Source organism: Netta rufina, assembly GCF_964035555.1.
Source record: "Netta rufina genome assembly, chromosome: 13".
NCBI classification, from domain to species: domain Eukaryota; kingdom Metazoa; phylum Chordata; class Aves; order Anseriformes; family Anatidae; genus Netta; species Netta rufina.
The window spans coordinates 17,330,409-17,352,873 of NC_140136.1; positions in this window are offsets into that span (position 1 = coordinate 17,330,409).

Genomic DNA, 22,465 nt, shown 5'->3' on the forward strand with positions numbered 1-22,465 from the left:
GTGAAGAGAGAGCAAAGAGAGAAAAAAGATGCAATCTCCAAAGATGAGAGGTGGATTTGGTTGTTTTTGTCCCTGCACCTCACCTCCAGAACGACAGCTTAATGTGTGCTGAGTTAGCAGCAGGGGACTTCCATGGGCTCAGTAATAATATACAGTGCTTTTATAGTGCTTGCCATGTTCAGAACATTTTATAAATACCAGGCCAGATTAATCCAAGCTTTAAATCTGCATAAACCTTGGCAGAGGGGTCTGGTGCCTGTGAGATTATGAAGTCTGCCATGCAACTAAATTGTGATGATCAAAAGAAGAGGCTCAAAGAAGGCACAGCAAGAAAGAAGAGTGTGTTATTGGGGAATCATGAAGAGAAAAAAGAAATCTGGGAAGAAGCAAACAAATGGGTGGGCAAGGACAGCAGAGCTCACTTGCATAACAGATGGCTGCATTCTTAGGGCTGATGCTGGCAAACTCTGGGAACGGAAGGGCATAAGTTTCTTTTTTTTATCTCTTCTGGAGAACAAAGGATCATGACAATTTTTAAGGTAAAATGTTTTTTCCAGGGAGAGTGACATGAAAATGAAGGGGGTTTGGTTTATGCACTTACATTTCTTTTTTATCTTGAGAAGATAGAAGTGAGGCTACTTGGTTACAAGTAAACAAACAACGGTTTAAATTATACAGGCTTCACAAGCAGTAGTGAGCCCTACTGGATTGTTCCTTGATTAATATGTTCATCTGACTGGTCCACATAGCAACTGTAAGAAGCTTCATTTTTACTGTATCTTCAGAATGTATTTTAAATATTGTATTTTAAATGTATTTAAAATTATGATTTGCCTGCTGTGAGGTAGCTTAATGATAACTGACCTAATTTGCCATATAAATCTCTTGTATAGGGAAGTAATTCATTTCCCTTTGGGAAGACGATGTGCTCTCAAACAGCCTTCATCTGCTGCTGCCTCCCCAGACCCTTCAATGCCTAAGTTAAGAGGCAGATAATGAAGCCAGTGCAAGTGAGACCCTTTTATCTGATCTCAGCATGTTCTCCCTATTTCTCCCACCCTGTAAGCATGCCATTGACACTAACAATAAAGAAGATGAGGGAGCAGCAAACACAGTAAAAACCCAAACAAGTAGAATGCCGAGACAAAGAACAATTATACAGCTAACCACTGCCAGAGGAAGCACATGGAAGAGCTCAGCAGATTGTCTGTACATCAGTCCAGAGGTCCAATCTTTCTGCTGGATGTATTTATAGCTGCTATTCTGCATTGCATTCACAATGTCACCACGCGGCTTAATAGACCTTCTCTCTGCCTCACACACTGCAATTATATTTGGAACAAAACTGTGTCTGGATTTGCTAGCTATGGAAGAGCCTCCAAATTGGAAACAAAGCACTTGAGAAACCCATCTCTCACCTCCCTGTTGCTACATTTGAAAATTAATTCAGAACACTGTAAGGGATTGGCTGCAGCAGCACAGGCTCCTGAGATGCCCCTAACTTCCTAATATTGTTGGTATTTCCTTAGACACAGACGGGATTTATTCACAGAACACTGCAGCCTGAATGTACACCCTTCTCCACATTTTATCTTCATAGTTCGGTGTAATTCTTAATTTTGGAAAAGCACACATAGCCTTAGAGAGCTAAAAATCTCAGCCTAGGATCAAGTTTTCAGACATGCATCCTTGCTGTCCTTGCAGTACAGCTGAGCAGCACCCTGCAGTAAATTTTCAGTTACACGCTGAGGATGTTAAGTATTAGAAGACACATCTCTGCAGAACCACAGAAAACATGTCTTACTTGCATAATCTATTAGCAACGGTTACAGGCGCTTATGTCTCCTTGCACAGTTGTACTTACAAATCTGACTTTTCTCTCCAGATTTTGTTGTTGTTACAAACACCAGATTTCAAGCACTGTCTTTCCTAACCGTGTGGTTATAAAATTTCCTTTTGTCCGCTGCTATTTAAGCCCTTCCTACCTGATGTAGATGACCTTCAGCCATCCGCCCTGACTGCTATGATTCAAGGTTGCCACATATCTGACAGGCTTTGTCTCACTGCTCTGGAAACAGCCAAGGCAAGCCCTGGGGTTGGGACTTCCACCAGCCCGATTAAAAGGCTATATACTAGTCTGTTGTTAAGGTGTTGGGTTTTGTTTTTCATTAAGATCACTAGATCTGAGAAAGGACCTAATTTTTTTTAACCTCCTTCCTGCTGAACACATCACCCTGAATCAGCCTGTCCCTCCTGACTTCTGGCAAGTCCCTTTTTTTTTTTAATCCTGAGAAACCAGCCAGCGTTTGCTTCATCTCCAAGCCCCTTACTTCGGAAAATTAAAAAACAAAACAACACAATTCAGGTCCCTCAAAACTATTTATTTATTCTTCCTCCTGTCTTCCTAGTGCATGACTGTGACTGATGTGACTGAGGCCAAATATCATAAGGAATTGTGTGGCTTTCTTGTTTGCTTACCAGAAGCAGCAAACATTAGAACAACGTGTAGATACACGGGAATCTGATAACCCAGCCATGTATTACTTCACCTACTACCTCCAGGTCATTTGCAGCAGCCACACAGCTCATTTTGGTCAGCATTGTTACAACAGTATGTCACACTACCTGGAGCATCACACTCCAAGCCTGCTATAATGGAAAATACTGAATTAGATCTTTCTCTGTTACTCTGGTGTCCCTCTGCCTGCTTTAACTTTGAACTGAATGCATATATTTCTACCTTCTATTTACCATTTATTAAAATGAATCTTTTAGGAATTTGTATGTAGTTCAGAGCTAATTTTAGCTTGATCAGAAAGTGCTCTGGGGATGTGTGCATGGAAGGTGCTCTAGAAGTGCACTACATTGCATCGTATCCAAATCAAATTCAACATAGTTAAAAAATCAACTATTGTAGCAAAAAACAGTGCAGGGACAGGATAGCACAGAGTCTGTGCTAGAAGAAAATGGCTAAATAATTGTGGTCTCTGTACTTTTACAGTTTAAGATAAGGGCTTTCAAGTGCAACTCAAATCTGATACTTCAAGATAGGAGCTGATCACATGCAAAAATCACAAAGGGATTTATAAGCAGTGGATAACTGAGCTCCAGCCATACAGAAAAGCATTAGTAGACCTAGACTACAGAACACTCAATAGCTGTGGGTAGGAGAGTATTCTCTTTTCTCCCTGCCCTGGTGGTAATAATGCAAGGGACACAATGAGGGCAACACACTAGGTGAATCAATACTCAGAACCACTGAGAAAAACCATGTTTTCCATAGAATGAAGAGGTAATGGCACTCTGAGGTCAGAGTTAGGCAGTCAGGTGTACATGGATAATTGCAAGCATTGCAGTTCCTATATGCAGTCTTCACAAACACATTGACTCACCACAGAATGCCTCCAAAAGAAAAAGAATTCTTAAGATTTTTCAATGTTCTCCCGTGAGAGCAGGGTAGTTTTTTTCTTTTTTTTTTTTTCCTCCAATCTATTGTTCCACTGTTACATCCTTATTTTTATTTTCAACAATTTTCATTGAATCATATAATTCTTCTCTGATACAGCTCACATTTTACAGATACTTTCTAATTGATCTAACCCATCTATTCTACCTAAGAACTCCTTTGCCTGTTTTTTCAAAAAAAGAAAAAAACAAATCAAAAAACCTAGGATGCATGTAAAATGTAGCATCATTAACAATTCTTTAATATATACAAGCAAATCTGGCAACTTTAAACCATGTTACTTCTTTGAAACATGCCACAGACTGTCTTTTCCTCTTTCTACTTAGTGAATCTTCATAGGGTTTTTAATACTCTTTCTACTTTTGCCATGATCAAAGGAATTGCTCTCCGTTTGCTTGTTCCTCTGATAAGTGATAAAAGATGTCAGTGAGACTAATGAGAACTGCCTCCAGCTTCCTTCATAAAGCCCTGTAGAAAAGAAATCACAATGCATCGTCAGACCTGCTAGTCTTTTAGGAAATAAAGTGTGGAAAAATACCAGGCACAAAAACAGGGGGATGGGAGTCAGGGAAGAGGGGAAAAAAACCTTTTACAGAAGAAACAAAACAGGATGATGATGAGTAAGTAGAATTATTACTCCCACAAATAACCTGTATTGGGGTAAATCCTGAAACAACTGTATCCTTAAATTGCATGTGAAAACATGGAGCTTCAGTGCTTTGTGAAATACTATTTGCTTTCTCCCCTGTTCCCCATGTCACATATGCTGAAAAGATAATGGCTGTTAAAATCAGAATCCAAACCCAGATTAGGCCTTTACCCTTCAGTGCTGAATGACAGCTTACATTACTTTTTTCAGGATCTGCCAGAACAAAACTCTCTTCAGCTTCAAAGTGAGTTTTGCTTGCTAGAGCAAAGACCCTCAATTCCAGTGAGGCCTGAGGATGGTTAGCACATCCTCAGGCCCTAAAACCACGGATATGTATCCATTTCCTCACACTGAAAGCAACTGGAATAAACCCAATGTATCAAGTGCAGTACGTGTGTGTCAAAACCATTCCCAAACAAGAGGCAGGATTTTAATTCTTGCCATGAAGAGCTGTTCAAGCTGGGTGAATTTCTCTGCCAGTTGCTGTTTCTAGTTTGCTTCTGCAGATTTCCAGACCAGTATCTCATCAGTGGGGGCTGCTCATGTGTGTTTCCTCCAACCCAGATAATGGTCAAGTGCAAATAGTTCAGTATCTTGCTGAGGTAGAACAGGCAGTCTCAGTTCATTGATTTAAGCAGCAAAACCAAACAGTTGTGCAAACTCAAAAATATGCTCATTCCTTGCATAGCCTTCTCCCAACAGTATCACACACACATCTTTCACCACCTCCTCCACGACAGGCCTCTAGAGAACGTGCTCTTCTTTTTCAGGCTGACGTGGACATGCCAAAAGGCAGTAGAACTGTGATTTTTCACATGGATAAGCCATGCTATCACATATGCTTAATCGATTGCATATTAAACCCTGTTGAGCTAGACCTGTGGGTTGAGTTTTATTTCAGTTCTCTGAAGGCTCAGAACAATGCAGCCTGATAGAGAATCACAACCTTTAAGTCAGCAAGCAGAAAACTGACTTATTTTTGCTTTGTTTTACATCGATACTTCAGTTATTTTCCTAAAGAGAAGATGACTATCTCAGGCTGGTACCTATTAAAATATGGTAATTTATGAGCAACTATGGCCATCTTCTGTCTGCATATGTAGTTTTCCAAGGATAAGCATTTATTAAAGCAATCATAGAATGTAAAAAAAAACTGCAGAAATGTGTATCAGTAGTTAGAATAAATACAAATTACTGTAGGTGTTCAAGGGGAAAACGTCAAATATATTTGGATAACTTTACATTTAAAACTAATTATTTTAATCAGTAAATAAATGCTTATTAAAGCATCTCACAATGGTTGTTTCTGGCTATCATGTCATTCAAGGTTTTAAAACTCCTAGGTCTTATCTTACACCTCATTTTTAACCAGAGGTGATAGAAGAAAAGCAGGCAACCTGCTTTTTTTAGTGCTCTGAGTGCCAGATATGACAAAATGGATATATTTTATTCTAAAGAAAAAATTTTGTCTTTTAGGAAAGTAACTGAAGGGTACACAGTAAAGACAAACATCTCCAGATTTTCTTTATGTTGACTTTAGTCACCAAACAAAATTAAGAGAATAAATGGAAACTATAGAACTATTTTCTCTGCACCATTAACAAAGAGCGATTCACTGGTCCGATGTGAAAACTGACAGCAAACCACATTTTTTGATTTTCTTCTTTAAACATTGAATGATTAAATACATCAGAATAAATTGGACTTATTATAGGTTTAAAACTTAATTTTAAATGGTCTTACTCAAGAAAGATTTTTTTAAGCCTAAATTAAAAATCCAATTTATTTTTAAGTCATTGATTTTTATCCATCCTGCTGTTCCTCTTCATTAAGGGAAGAATGACTCTGATGCCTCAACAGAACAGAAACTCTGATCTTTCTCCTGGGGCTCTGTTTCTTCCTTTATAGTAATATTAAATATGAAGGGCCTACAGAATCTTAAATAAGAAAAAGAGATGTGTTTCTAGGCTGGATAGGGGAGGGATTAAACCAGGGATGTAGCCTAGGGGAGGGTGGAGATGCATAAACAGAGACACCCCAGGGCAGCTTCTGTTGCCATTACCTTCACTGGGCTGAACCAAATTAGCATCTGGTTAACACCAGCGTTGAATTTGGTCCATACCTAGAAGTCACACTCACACATGATCTTAATGCTGTGTTCCTCTTGTAAAATAGTACAATTTTTGTTAACTTAAATATAGCTACAAGGTGGTTTTGATTCTATACAGATTACTGTTATCTGAGAAAGAGTCAGAATGCACCATCAGAATGAACTGATGTTTGAATTAAATTCACTCATGATCATATTCACTGGAAGAATCATTCGTTGGAAGATGTACAGTTTTGTGCTCACTATTTCAAGCTTACAAATGCTATCCATGCAGCTTTCCTTCACGCAGAATACCTACAATGAAACCAGTGCTTCTTATATTCAAAACAACAAATCTAGTGTTTTCCCATGTGAACTGCCCATTTCATGCATTTACTAATGAAACAGTATGGTCTCCAGAGCAGCAGACCACATTTTTGACCCATTTTTACAAATCTTGAAGTTAAAGATTGGTGAGGACATTTAGCACCTGCCAAGAGAGCTTGAAACTCACAACATAGTTTCAGCAACACAAGCTGATTCAACCAACCAGTCCTGCTCCAGAACAAAATTTCTCAGAGATTCCAAAGGTGACTGCCTTAACATGACTTAGTGATGACTTTGAGGTCTGTAGCCTCCAGAGACTGAAAGGTCTAAACTGCTGAAAACAAAAACAAAAAGTTCATCAATCTTTAAAATAGTGGGGGAAAAAAATAGATTCCCTTTTAGGGCCACCTCAGGAAGATACAATTTTTCACTTGATATTTAGCTCGATTTCATTTGTCAAAACTTTCCAGGGCATATCAAGAGAGCCTTGACATTGATGAAAATATATGTATAATTTTCAAACCTACACAGCAATACTGACTGCCAGAGATGCATCGGGGAGGAAAGGAACTGCAAACTGAGAAAGGAAATTGCAATAGGAATAGTGTTCTTCAGAGAATGAAGAGAGGAGGCTACCAAAATGCAGTGCTACCTCAGCACTCAGACAGCTAAGTGCTTTCTGATGCCCACATTTGTGTTTGCCCCCCAACTTACACCTCCTCCATATTTCAACAGCTCCATTAGCTACAGGCCACAATATTCAGAAATACATGTGTGTTTTTCCCCTCCCCCCCCCCAGAAATGAAGGTTGTTTTTTTTTAAAAAAAAAATATAATAATAATAATAATAAAACCAAAACCTTCAATATCTGTTAGCTGAGATCACTGCTTTATTCTGTGCTGGCTAGACTGCAGCCTGCATTTTGGTATTCCAGTTCCCATCTATCAGAGCTCTTTCCCAAGCGAGCAGTTTCTCTGTGCAACTACCAAGAGAGCAGCAGTCTCCTGACTACCTCGTCTATCCACCTTCCATTTGGTGGAAGCATATGAGAAACTGAAATAGAACTTTTTTTTAAAAGGAGCTTATGCAAAAATAGATGAAAGAAGAAATGAAAGAAGGAGAGGATAAAGACAAGAGAAAAGAAAAGTAGTCAAACAAATCTAGAGCGGTTTAAAATCATGAGGGAAGAGAGGGGGATTTAGAAGAATAAAAAATGCTGACATAGGATTGAAATTTATCAAATGAAGTGCAAAAGGAAAAAAAGAAAAGTAAGAGGGCAGTTATAGAAATATCCAAAATAAACAAGTTGGGAAAAATAAGAAAATAAAGGAGAATATCTTAAGATCCACACATCTCAGTTATTCTAGAATGCCAGACAGAAACCTGGAATGGCTTTCTCAAAATTGCACCGTGAACAAAAGAGGTTATGTTGATCTTTACTCATTTTTAGCCAGAAAATTCTTTTCATTTTACTTTTCTTCAAAAAGACCGCAAATTTCCCACTTCCCACAAGCTGCAAGGATTTTCTACTTGAAAATGAAATTAAAAGTGTACTGCGGGTCCACATCCAAATATTTTAGACAGCTGTAAGAACACCACTGAATTTTCTCTGTCAAAAGAAAACAAAATTTCACATGTTTGCTCAGAAATTGTTCAAAGTTTATAGGGAGAGAAAGGTGTTTGTTATCTTCACACGGGCAATCTAAAAGCAGCTGAATGGTCACATTTGAAGTCTGTCAGAAATTAGATCCTACATGTCTGTACCATCTGCCTACCACATTTTTGTTATCCTTCATTCAGGTAACAGCTCCTTCCTTCAGTAATTTCCATGCAGACCATTCTAAAAAGCTATTCCAGAAACTACATTAAACAAAGAAACATGTTGAAGAATTGCTGCAGTGACGTCTATTAGTGTTTTTCCAGGGGAATCAGTTGGTTTGAATTTTGCTGTATTACTTCTGGGAAACATGTAGGCCAAAGCACCTCTTTATACTTGACCATTTATTCTGGTATTTCTTTCACTTAATAGGCTTTTCAGTATGCATAAAATACTAGAGATTTACCTGTGTTGTTTTCAGGATATAGAAACAAGGAATTCATGGAAATAAAAATAACAGTGAGGGCTTGTAGCAAGAATGCCATAGAAATGCTTGTTCTTGTGATAAGTTCCATTTCAGGGCTCTTAGCCAGACCTCTTGTAATAAATTTAGGCTTTCATAAACAGGAAACCTCAGAAAAATTCATTTGAATGAACTGAAGTTGTGAGTATCTGTGTCAAGGCACTTGTGTGTCAAGTGCCTTGACACAGATACGTACTTAAGGGTTTAACATGCCACTGTGCAGTACAGTTTGGGGATGTCCAGAATATAGCTGAGAGATACCACAACTTCTGAAGTCACAATTTTTTAACAACATAATTCAAATGGGATGACTTGCACTGTTCTTAGCATTTTCAACAGTTCAGTTTCACTTTAGTTTTGCTCATTTTTAAATATTTCTATGAAGACTTGTCCTTGAGAGACCCAAAGTAATGAAGTGATAGTTTTGCTTAGTGCTGCATGGCATTGAGGAGTAAGGCTCAATTACTGTAAAAATCAAGAATTCAAGATCTGGAAGGTGGAATCCTTATCCCTTCTCTCCCCAAAATGAAGACCAGAGAAAATATCATCTGGTTTACAGCTGCATTGCAGGCACACAGATATACATCACAACTGCCATCATGGACACATGATATTTCAGGACAATATCAGTTGTATCTGTTTGTGGATCCACTGAATTTATATAAGGTCTCCTTTTCTATTCAGCCTCTATAGCTTGCCAATTTTTAATACTATTCTAGAAACCTGAATACTAGAACTGCACGCTACCATCCTGTACAACCCCCACAGCCTTCTTTCATTTCCCCACTGGACTACTTATATCACACATTCAGTTGCTTCCCTACTGTGCTACCCAATCCCCCTCCATAGTGCTTGTGTTCACAATACCACTCTTAATCATCAGGCACAGATCCCTGTTACTTGACTGAAAAATTCGCATTTGGTAATATCACAGACTATTCCATTCTGGTGCCAATCCTACTTTGCAGTTCAAGTCACCTGGAAGGACAGGTTTGCTCTCAGTTGGCATTCTACCATCGGCAGTGTTGTAGCAGCAATGCTACTGTGAAAAATGCTGATTAATGCCAGGCTTCAGATGGATATACAACATTCTTGAAAATACTGTTATTTGATGAAGAACACTTTTTGAGAGCTATTGTAAGACAAATCAGTTCAGTTATTACTTAATGTTTGCCATACCAACAAAGTATAATGTTCTTATGTAATAGTCACAAGATTTACAAAAGCCTCAATATAGTCTTTACTTGGTTAATTAACCAAACTTCATTTGCTCAAAGACTAAATTTAGGCTTGTTTGAAAAGACTGGTTTTCCATGTTGATTGGCACCGATGTTACTCTTACCATTACTATTACTTTGTTAAAGAAATATTTGCCTATCAATTTTAGCAGCTTGACACAATCACTAAAAACATAAGAATTAGTTACATCACTAATTTTTCAGGTCATGTGGGAGCCTGGTCACTTCTTAAAAGAAGTAAGAATCTTGGTAAAAATGAGAATTTATAACCACCAGAACCTCTCATCAACTTAAACCACAATGTCTTGACAGAGTGCAACTGAATCCAAAAGAAAACCCAGAAGGAATTATTTTATTTTTACAGTCTATTCCCAGCCATCTAAGCAGCCCTCATTTCTATCTTCAGTTTGCTGAGAAAGTATGGTGACTCAAACCATGCATTACATGAAGTAATTACATAACAGCATTATTGAAGTAATTACACAAAGTATTATTAAATTAAAAACTTACTTGCCTTTACTAAGATTTATCTTTATGTGAAAAGCACCCATCCTGGACCAGATTCAATCTTTACATAAACAGGCATATTTACATTCCCTTCACTAGATTACATTTGAATAGACATTTTCATTCACTTCACTGGATTTCTATGCAAGTATAAGCAGGTACAGGAGGCAGGCTACAGTATTTTATTTTTTTTCAAATATAATTTTGAAGATGTTAAGGACTGGAATTAAAATAATCATTACAGAATAAAAAGGTTTTGGACTGTGCTGCAGAAACTAAAGTTATGAAGCATGGAGGCCTAAAAGATATTGAGGTCAACATTTTGTTTTCTTCTGGGGCATGCAGCTACAACCACCTGCCTTTCACAGAATGCACATGGACAGAGTTTGCTAAAATGGGGTACTATCAGCTCAAGTCCAGGAGATTGTAATCTGCTACTTTTTTTGGGTACATGGACATTTAAGATTCAGTATCTTTTTCTTATCCATAGCACTTACAATCTCATATGAAAGAAGTCCTTCCCTAAAACTTTTTAAGAGCTGTTTTTAACTAAAGTGCCACTTGGTTGTGGTTGGTGCACAGCAAAATTTTTACTAATTCCAACAGTGAGGACAGTTCTCAGCAAGCTTTTTGTAGGGAAGGTTTTTCTTCCATTCAGTGAAACATTGTCACCTGTGAGAACCAGCATTTTCTTCTCACTCTCCATCATCCTTATAGCAAGGCAAAGGGAATTTTAGCCTTCAGAACACAAACTTACTGTGCAGAAGCTCTAGAGAAGAGAAAGACATGAAGAACAGCAAGGCAAAAGCCTGGTGTACTAAAATTGCTTCTTGTCCATCTACACCAATTCCACAAGAAAAAATAATTCCCTGCATCTGGCAAAGAAAGGTGCTCTCTGAGCAATTTGGAGCAAGAAGGCCATTATAGCTTTAAGCTTATTATATAAAACATATTTTTAAAATTTATAAGTAAACATAATATGCTCTGAGAAGAGAGCAAATTATTAAGTATTGGGAACAGATGGGTAAATGTCAGACCATGGCTACTTGTATTTCCTGCATTTTACAGCTGGTTTGCAAGTATGAAGCATGCAAAGCTTTAAGTCACTCAGGTCAAATGATCACAGTGGACCAAATTCTGGGCCCTTTATTCACGCTATTTATTCTGTATTTAATTCAAATGGTGTTTTATATAAAAGCTACACCTTCTTGTTCAATGTGCCTTCACTTAGGACTGATTAAGACCTCTTTAAGATAGTCCTGGAACTAAATGAAGTTTCCTGCCTCCTCCAAAGCCTTTGTCTTCTCCTGCATGTCAAGGAGAGAAGGACTGCCATAGCATTCCTAGCACAACCAAAAATCCCTGACCTTTCCCTACAGAAACTGATGGTTACAGCAGGTCCCTTCCTCTTTCCCTTCAATCTTTGATGTACCTTAGTCTCTTCAACATTTTCAGCCTCAGAAAATATGAAAGGCATCTTTATGTCTTTGGATTAAAAAACAACAACAACAACAAAAACACAACAAAAAACAACAACAAAACCTGTTTTGTTCTAGGAGTATTTTTTCCTTGTTTACGCTGTTGCAAACAGAAAACAGACCCTGCTTAAAAAACACCCCACACATCACTCCCCAAGAGCGAACTGCTGGTGTCATTACTTTTAAAACAAAAAAAGAGTTGCTAGATGCAGCCAAACTCTATGAGAGTGTTCTTTTTAACCTGAAACTCTGCCTGTGGGCCATATCATCCTAAAAACCCTTTGATACAAGATAGGAACTAATGCTAGGGGCGGATCCAGAACTGCATGCAGGTACCTGCTGATTTGCCAACTCGTGGGTTTTAAAAGTCTCCTAACCTGCTCCTGGCACCTCTCGTCAGTCACTGACAGGAAGATCTGCCTCTGTGAAGGGCGATTTGCACAGCGGGGGGCGTGCAAAGCAGCTGCCGCAGGTACTGTAAAGAAAATATAAGAAGCAAATGATATAAAAAATGAAATGGAAAAAAGGAACTGGAGAGGGAGGGGAGGAATTTGCTCTTATGAAAAATGGGGCATGGAGCAAAGGGGGAAGAAGAGGAGGAAGACATGAAAATGTCATAAAAATCTCAGAGCACAATGGATATATCTGGTAAAAGATATTAAATGCCATATAGCAAAAGAAGAATACTATGTTCATTGCACACAGAAGGCCATGATGGACATCCTACTTGGTGTTCAGGCCAGGGACTCCTGTGCTCTCAGTAAAGGGCAGAGCTCAAGCCAGAGCACACCCTACTTTAAGTTCTGGTGGACTATGGTTTATCACCTGCTGCTTCTGGCATGATGGCAGCATCCTGTGCTCCACAGCCTTGTCATCTCACAGTGCTCTGGAGGACATTTCTATGGCAAGCTGAGGCACCATTTGCATATCTGCTCTATCCTTCCTAGAGGTAGGGTGGAATCATTTAAAGGTACAAAAGGTACAAAGATTCAGTCTTGGCATTTACAGTTTGAAAATCCAAAATTCTGGCCCAGAACGCCTGCTTCAGGCACACCAAACTACGGGCATATGCAAAAGAGAATTTTTCAGTTTTAACTAGAAAGTTAAGTAAAAAACAAATTGCAAAGAACTAGAGGAGAAATTAGTTCATACAAACTCAGCATTTTAAATATAAATAAGAAACCCTACACATTTTCTTTAATCTGTCTATTCCCAATTGTCTCCAGCAACATGCACTAACATTTTAAACTTAAGAACATATAATTTCACACAAATGCAATTGTGTTTCAGCTCTTTAAACAATCCTCCTAAACCATTACCATTAAAAGTCCCAAATCAGCTGGAAAAGACACTTCATAGCAATACAGAACGAATATTGTCCAACTTGTTAAAATTAGTCATGACTATAATTAAGAGCATACACAGGAGTGGCCATGGGAAAAAACAGACCTTTGAAAAGTATTTTTGGAAGTAAAATTACATGTTAATCCCTACTAATAATGGAATAATGCTTCGAGTTTGTAGGTAATACTACAGATCTTTTAAACCATGAAAAACAAACCCCAGAAGCTAAGTGAAAAAATTAATAAGCTACAGGTGAAGCTCAATATTTTTCTAGGTGGTGGAAATAAAATTTCACTGATATAACATTAACATCATCAATATTTTTTATCAAATTCTGGGTAGAACTACATCTGAGAGTCTTAGGACCCCTGTAATATTTTATCTTTGAGCTCAGGGCCATAATTCTTGCTGTCACACAAGACAATATTTCCTTTTAGTATGGGAAATGATTGTATCTTGGCTGACAGCTTTGACCACAAGTATAATGACAAAGCACACACTTGTATGCTGCAAGAATGCAATCAGAAATAGAATATTCACCTGTTTGCACATACTTTGCAGTAAATAAGTGACTGTAGGATACACAGAAATTGTGATAAGGGCCATGCTGAACGACTGAATAATCTGTTAGTAAGGAAAAGGGTGCTCGAGCTGAAATAGTTCATTAAAGTCAGGTTGATTGCTGAATTCTATGAAGTGCCTTAAACTTAAGCATTCAAAATTGACTAAAAAGGAAGCAAGAAATAAACCAGAGATGGAATACAATCTGTCACTTTTTTTTGTGTGTGTGTGTGATGACAAATCACAATAGTGATAGGAAAATTAGCACCCTAGGAGAGAGAAAAATGGACCATGAAGTCAGCATCTCCTCCTTCCCCCACCAAAGTGCGGGGTTATTCTAAAGCAGGAATTTCAGTGCTGCCAGATATATGTTTTCATTAGGAGCAAGAAAGCACGGCTGCACGCATTTCAAACCCACTCAGACTTGTGGGTTTAAAAATGTGCCCCCGTAAGCAAGCCTTCTGCATTCCATAGAGAAGCAGGACTCTCACATTTCCAGTACCACTAGAGATTGGAACTGACCTGGTAAATCTATTTATTGTCATAGCTATGTACCAGAAGGTACGTGGCAATTCCCTGAGCCAGCATTGTTTGGCACCTCACAGCAGTGTGAAACAACAGCTCAGGAACAAAATATGCTAAGTTATCAAAAAAAAAAAAAAAAAAAAAAAAGGAACAAGGCTGATACTGAAAGCCTCCACAAGAAGAACCTTGTCTTTGTTAAACTGAGGGAGAGAATATCTGAAACACATTTACACTCCTTCACTGATCAGTTCTTTACCCAGGTCCCAAATTAATATGTATGTAAGTGGTACAACAAAGTGATGTGGCTTGTACCATAAGACTAGAATAATATTTGCTGCAGAACAGTACTCACAGATTTCCTTTGTTGGGGAAAACACATTCTGCAGGAGCAGACCTTCTCACACAAGGATTCAGCAAAAGGGAGAAAAAAAGATGTTGACCTTTTTTCAAGCCAGATCTTCAGCTGCTGCACATTGACATAGAGCCACTGATTAAATTGTTTGCAGCTCTTTCTTTGAATGAACAAAAGAAACGTTTGATGAGATTCAGGTGAGCCACTAGAACAGCACTTGCTAGCCCACAAGGTCAATTAATATTTTAATTTTTAAAAAGCTGTGTTTTTTTTTTTTTGTTTTTGTTTTTTTTTTTTCTGAACTAAGAGAAAGAAAGGTCAACACAAGCCTGTTAAATTGTTATTAATCTTTAGAATCAGACACCAACTACAAACAGTATTATTATTCCTCCATTTCTTAACTCAACAATTATGAGATATTAGAAAGTGTCTGCGCTTAGCAAAATTATAGAAATCCTATTTATCATCTTTGTGTTTCACATAAAGTTTATCTTTGGACAGAAATGTTGTGCTGACTTTTGAGCTCTGGAAAGCTGTCTTCAGAGACAGCAATTTTCAGCCCAATGTCTATGTGACTTGGAGAAGATTTTCCAGATAATATGAAGCCATTTTTCTTCTATTTTGATAATTATATTAATTCCCCTGTTCATACTTCATCTATTTTAGAAAGGCAGAAGTAAGTAATCATAGTTTACAGTTTCAGTATGAATGATGATTTAGCCCAAATGTCTTTTTCCATAGTTTATCAGCACAGATTATGAAATGCAGAGCCCATTATTCTCCAGCTAAACTCACGAATTTTAGTTTTATACTCTACTATATTCTACTACTTGGTTATGAATTAGTATTACTGCACTAGCAAGACCAAGGCACATTTCTATAACACTCTTTTTTTTTTTTTTTTTTTTTTTTTTTTTTTTTAAACTGGCATATCAACTTAAGTTGCTTTTAAGAAAGCAATACCTTCTTAAAAGATATTTTGCATTAGGGTTTCACTACAGGTCGGCATCTTGCTAGATGGTGACATTATGGAGATCATTGTGTCACATTTCGTGCCATCACTAAATTTATGTCTGCTTCCAGGCACTTGTATTTAGATTATGTGCCAAATCCTGGCTCTCTTAATCAATGGCAAAATTCCAATCAACTTCAAGAGGATCTGGATTTCTCCCTGTGAACACTGGAATCAAGTCCCCTGATTTCATTCCAGGCTACAAAGTGCTTGTAATGCAGTAGTTGTCTGCTAATTAATGAATGTATGACAAAGTTGAATGTCTCTGGAACAAGGCTCCTATAGCCTTTGTCCTTAATGCCACCCTTAATGTTTTGGCTAACTGGTACAGTATTTTAATCACTGCTACTTTCAGCTCACCTAACTAAAGTACTTCCCATGGATAGCTCATGAGTTTATTCATGCTTTAAAGTTAAAGTTAACTTTAAGTGATGAAATGCCAGGTCCACACTTTCTATATAGCTTTTTCATTAGATGGTATTTGATAGCTTTCTGCTGAATCAATCTAGAATACTGTTGCCACAAATAACTTCTACTATAAATGAATAGAAATCAATAAAATAACAAGAGGAGAAACCTTTGTGTGATAATTTATCATTCAACTGCTACAAGATGTTAAAAAAAAAAAAAAAAAGTTAAATAGGCCTGAACAGCCACTTGAAAAATAGATCAGCATGAAGGCAGACACAAGGCACAGGGAGGCAGAATAAACACAGGAAGCTACTCGGAGAGGGAAGACCCCCTACCAAGTTTCAATAACCGTGTGCAAGTCCAACTCAAGATTACAAATGGTGTCACAGACTGTGAAGGGCCCAGTTCCTTTGTGTACAAAAATCCATGGCCATGGAGATCCACATTTCTTTCACAGGCCTTTTGAGAAACGTGGCTCCAAGGCATCTCATTTGAACCAAGCAGACAGGAAGCATAAGTTCTGTCTGCTGCCACACTGCATGGAAGAGAGAGATATCATCATTTACGACTCCTGCTCTCATCTTTCTGTACTTATAAAGCTCACATTTAAAATCACGAAGATTACAATGGGTATTTGTAAGAAATTCTTCCTTTGTGTTAGTCCTTATAGATTAAAAGTTCTTTCCAGCAGGTGCTGTTTATTTTTAATGGTCTGTCCAGAGCCCATAACACCAGGGCTCTAAGAACTTCAAGGCTTCTGGTCCTGCTAACCAAATAGATGTACAGCAGCTGAATCGCGTGAATGTGATTTTAGCCAAAAATCTGAGGGTGCCTGCTGAAAAAGTAGAAGTATGGCTGATTTTGCTGTTTCTTTTGCTAGGTAAAAACATGAGGACATACATAGTAAAAAGAGAACATTTTTTGAAGAATGCTTTTGTGCAGAGCTGAATTGTCCAAAGCATCAGTAACACTGATGCAGTAACTTCATTCAAAATGCAGTACTGTAGAGAAATCATAATGGGATTAATTTCTCTGTCCCAAATCTCTGTCCACGTAGGGCTCTCCTGAGTGTTTGCATGATTCTTTCTTCTTCCAAAAGCACACATTCACCAGGGCACAGGCTGCACTGAACACACTGCTGTACAAACTAGAAGGTAGACATGTAGGTCTGCTTTCAGAAAACCTCCCATCTGTTTTGAGGCTTTTAAACTCTTCTCTTTTTAAAAGAGAAATGCACTCTGAAAGCAGAGAAAGAGACTGAAACACAACAGGTACCCTCAGGGCTCCACTGTGGCACTCTTCAACAGTGGAATGCCAATCACCACAACAGTGCAGAGCAAGCAAAAACTTGACACTCATATAATATCATTTGGTCTTCCTTTGTATCGCTGACCACAGAAAAGAATGAAAAGGATTTGCTGGATCTTTCCCTACTATTCAATACTGTTCTGGATGTGCAAAAAACCAAACCAAACCAAACCAAACCAAACCAAAACAATCTGGCCCTGATTTTTAAAGAAATTCCAAAAAGCAGAGAGATGTCTGTACAGAACAATAGCAAATTTCTTTGACTTAGTGTTACCATATCCAGATAGTTCATTACTAGTCATACAGTTTTTTATTTAGCTTCTGTTCCTTGCTTATCTGTCTCTACTTTCAATTAAAAATAAATAAATAAATAAATAAATAAATAAATAAATAAATAAAAGAAAAGAAAACTGTTAACTTATATGCCTCCTGCTTTCAAGGCGGTACATAAACTGCAGAAGAAAGTAATGGGAAATCTAATATGAATTTTCTAGATCTCCTGATTTTAAACCTCATGATTTCTGTGTCCTACCAGTTTTTGAATGCTCAGGCTTACTGAAACTTTACATTCACTCAGAGACTTTTGGTGTCATATACAAAAGTAATTATGTGCTATGACTTATGACTGACTGTAGGACACCTGTTCAAGTGTCATGTGTAATATACCAATAGTGACAAGACAAAAATGACATTCATGTACTTCATTGCATACAACAAGCAAGATAGACATTTAAAAAAAAATTATAAACAAGTTTTCAGTTTGGTTGTAAGTTTGCATCTGAGCAGAGAACACTAATGCTATTACAGAAAATTCATTTATTGTATAAATTCTTTAGCTGGAGAAAAACTGCACCTGAAAATGTCAGCATCTGTAAATAACTGCAACATTTGCCCATCTAGAAAGTTTAATGTTGAGACATGACACACATTATGTTTGTAAGATTTTTATTGTAGTTGGTAGTAAAAGAAAGTAATAAAGTCTTTATATCTTCCCTCATACTTTGGGAAATAGTCCTGAAGAATGTAGAGACTTCCTCAGGACACCATACAGTTCTGAATTTAACATGGTGTATTTGTGATACACTTCTTAAAAGAGAGACTTGCCTTCATTGTTGCCTAAGTTAAGAAGACAAAGCAAGATCAATAAACATTTGGGGCATTTTGCCTCTGTGAGAATCACTCCGTGTAACTCTGAGGAAGAATAAATGCCCCAAATATAGATGAATCCATTTTCAGTTTCTTTTCTGATGAAAAATAAGGTAAAAATAAGCTGTATTTTTCATATTGCCAGGAAATACCTTGCAGATATCACGATTAGTTCCACCTGTGTACACAGATTTATTATTATTATTATTTTTTGATTTATTTATTTATTTATCAACACCTGTAGCCGAAAGACTTGAAACTGCTGCTACAGACTTTGCAGACTTTCGTCCAAACTGCTCAGTAGCATTCTCAAGTCTAATATACTGGGGAATATCCACAGATCAGAATAGCCTGAACGAAGAATTATGTTACTTAGAACATATTTCACAGAAAGCACTTAGACCATTTGTTAAGCCTCCTATTTTGTATGTGACAAGTCCAAGATATGTCAAGGTACACCAGTAAGGGTTAAAATGTCTGTGAGTGTTTTGCATGGCAGAGTAAGGAGATGTTTGTTCAGTAAATTCTGAAATGCTTCAAGACTGTCTCAAACTCTATCCTTAGGATGAAAAAAAAAAAAAAAAAAAAAAAGGAGAAAAAAAGAAATTGAGAGTTATTTTTAGTTAGAACAACATAACAAATATGTCTTCATTGCTCCCTCCTTACTGGTAGGCTTGGAAAGACGATGAGGCAATAAATTCAGCATTAACCTCAGCTGCATCTGTCTCTTCCAACTGCAAAAGCTTTGTCTGTATCAGCCCATATAAGATTAATACATAGGGTCAGATTATCACATCTTCATGAGCAACACTGCCAAAATAACAGGACATTATGTGGAGCATGGACTAATACTCTGTGTAAGAGAAAATGCACCTCACTTTTTCAAAGCAGTAGGAATTAAGGGTTTGTGGAAAATAGACCTTTAATCTCTCAGTGCTAGTATGCCAATGCAGCACAGACTGCGCACATGCTAAACTTCAGGGAATATTCATCAGCTGCTCACCATTTTTCCTGCATCAGGAGCTCTTCCAGTTTTTATGCCCTTCTCAGTTCATAGACTGTTCTCAGGTTGCTGTTCTAAGTTTTCCCAGATCTGCTGCTGATCACTAAGCTATGCAACAAGATGTTCCTTTGCAATTTTAGTTACTTTGGCTTTTTCATAAATGAAGAGGTCATGAACTGCTCTAGAATGTGTGTGCCATGTCGGCTATTACTTCCCAGTCCTCTGAGGAACAGATAAAGCATTCACTCAGGATTCTCAACATTTCCTACTCTTTTCACAGTAATGACTATTGGTGACCCGTTTCCTTTCATTTTCTAAATCCTGCTACAGGAATTTGAGCAGTGTGCTGATCCAAGAACAGGAAATACAGACAAAACTTTCGGATGCTGGCCCCCAGCTCTACAGCTAACGCTGAAACATTGTAGGTACATACTTTTAAGTATAGTTCCCATGGATAAAATCAAGCATAGATGTTTTTCCACCTTACTTAAACAGTCTACAAAGTGTATGCAATAATATGAACGAAGTTAATGCGGGATTTTTTGGAGGATTACTTAAATTCTAAGACCACTGAGGACCTCAGAGAACAGGCACAAGTTGAGTCCAAAGCATTTGCAGAAATCTCAGTGGATTTCATTACTGGTAAAACCTCAGACCGGACAGAGATTATCTTACTTGGCTTTCAGCATCCAGCCATTAGAGGTAAGTGGTGATAACACTGTTCTGACTGAGCTTTTGTCTTGTAGAAAGGGTACTTAACAGCACACAGTGTATCAAGCCTCACATAAATAAATGGTGCGATTCATTTAAATCGGAATTATTGCCACAAGCATCACGATGTGTAATTAATATCTTCTGGTATGCTTCATCTCATAATAGTTTTTATTCAACAGAAAGGATCATTAGGAGTTGTATCATTCTGAAGAGAACACTGCAACAAAAATTCCTTCTGCTAAAATCTAGTTTAAGGATTTTCTACCGTAAGAAAATGAGGTATAATATACTCATTACAATCCCTTAAAATATGTTAATGAATGGTGATATTTATCTCAGTATGGCAAATACATCTTAAAAGATTTTGCTGAGAGACAGCTTTCTGAAGCTGGCACATGATGAGCCAGTGGACACATTTCTTCACTTTTGACACCACTATCACACCCTACCACAGTCTGCCAAGTAGTAACCCCATCTGCATTAGTGTAAAACTGCAGAATACAATTAAATTATCTGTCATCACATCAATGCACACACACAGATTCTTAGGTATCCTGTGTAAAACTATTTCCCTGGATATAGTGAAGGAAAATATGTAGCTTTTGCTACACAAACTGTAATATTAACATCTGATGAAGTCAGTGCCAATTGAAATCAATGGAAATGGGATTTACCGCCAAGGATTTTTCCAGTGGGAAGAGCTTGAGCTGCCTGTCTGGGGTTTTCTGAGTTTGCTACGACACTAGGTGGCAGTAGTTGTTTTAGAAGTTTTTCTTTCTTTCTTTATTAATTTTGATCCCTAAATAGAAGTGAGATAGCACACACAATAAAATTAGTGCTGATTCCACTGCCAGTTGATGAGGTGGGGAAATTTGTAGAGACTCGATACCAGAACAACATATAGCTTGAGAACCAAGAAGAAGTTGCATCCAAAAAGAGAGTGATGGCCAGTCCCAAGTTCTTGTTAAGAAACCTCTGGGAAGGACAAAAAAAAAACCTGCTAAGAGTCATACAGTCTGTCATGGGAAGGTTTCTCCTAAGGCATTCCCAGAACTAGACCTGTCATTTCTTTCCCTTTCACGGTCAGTTACTACCTTATCAAGAGATTACAGGCTCTTTTATCACATGTGGGAATAATACTGGAAGTTTTTTTTAATATTTATTTCATATTTGGAGATATTTTATCTTAAGACATGAAGAAGTATGTACATTAATACTGAACTGAAAGTCTACTTTCTACATTGCATACGATGGGATATTTCTAAATTAACTTTCAGAAAAAGGAATATGATGTATTCCCATCACATCATTTATCTACTAAATAAATAATAAAACAATTATTTATCCTTTAGAAATTTTAGCCCACCAAATGCTTCCAGTATTAAGCAAAATTGATTCAAATAGCACTACCTCATGAAACACTGCACAAATATTTTCAAAATTCCTACACTTTGATTATGTAAAACCAAAACTTAAAAACATGCCAGTCAGGTCTAAAAACTCAGGAGTATTCTAAAAATATAATACATTTCATTTTATATTGTGCCTGATACATTCCAATCCTATAAAAGTATATATAATCAAGTTTTTCTCCATATCCATTTTTATAAAATGAGGTGCTTACTTTTTAATGAAAACTCAGATTTTCACCTAGTCATTTGAGTCAAAGAACTGAAGTATTAACAAAATGTTGTGAGGTTTGCCTTTAATTTGCTAGAGTTGGCAGTGCTGCATTGCAGGAACTGCACAGACCATGGGCACCAGCTGCGACACAACAACACTATAGCCTTTCTGTGCAGCAAAAGAAGCAAGTAATGGCTAGGTCAGCAAAGGGGGATTTAACAATGACATTATACATGTTGAAATCTGATCAAGAGGTCCCTACCTTTAGAAAAAGTATAGAGATCATCATATTCAAAAGTATAGCACACCTTCACCAGCCTAGTTCCAACTGGGGTCATACTGGGATGTTGGCTGAGAGCAAGTACTAGCTTAGAACTAAGGTCTTTCTTAAAGACTCTTTGAACACTTACTCTAAATAATGAAAGCATCTGTAGTCACAGCATAAAATGTCCTGGCTAAAATGGGGGTACATTTCTCTGGAAGATTTCACTTTTGAAACCTTTTCCATGTCCTGGGAGAAGTGAGCAGTTAGGACAGTGCTGAGGATCACATCATCTCTGTGGAGAACAACAGCACTACTGGATTTCTAGTA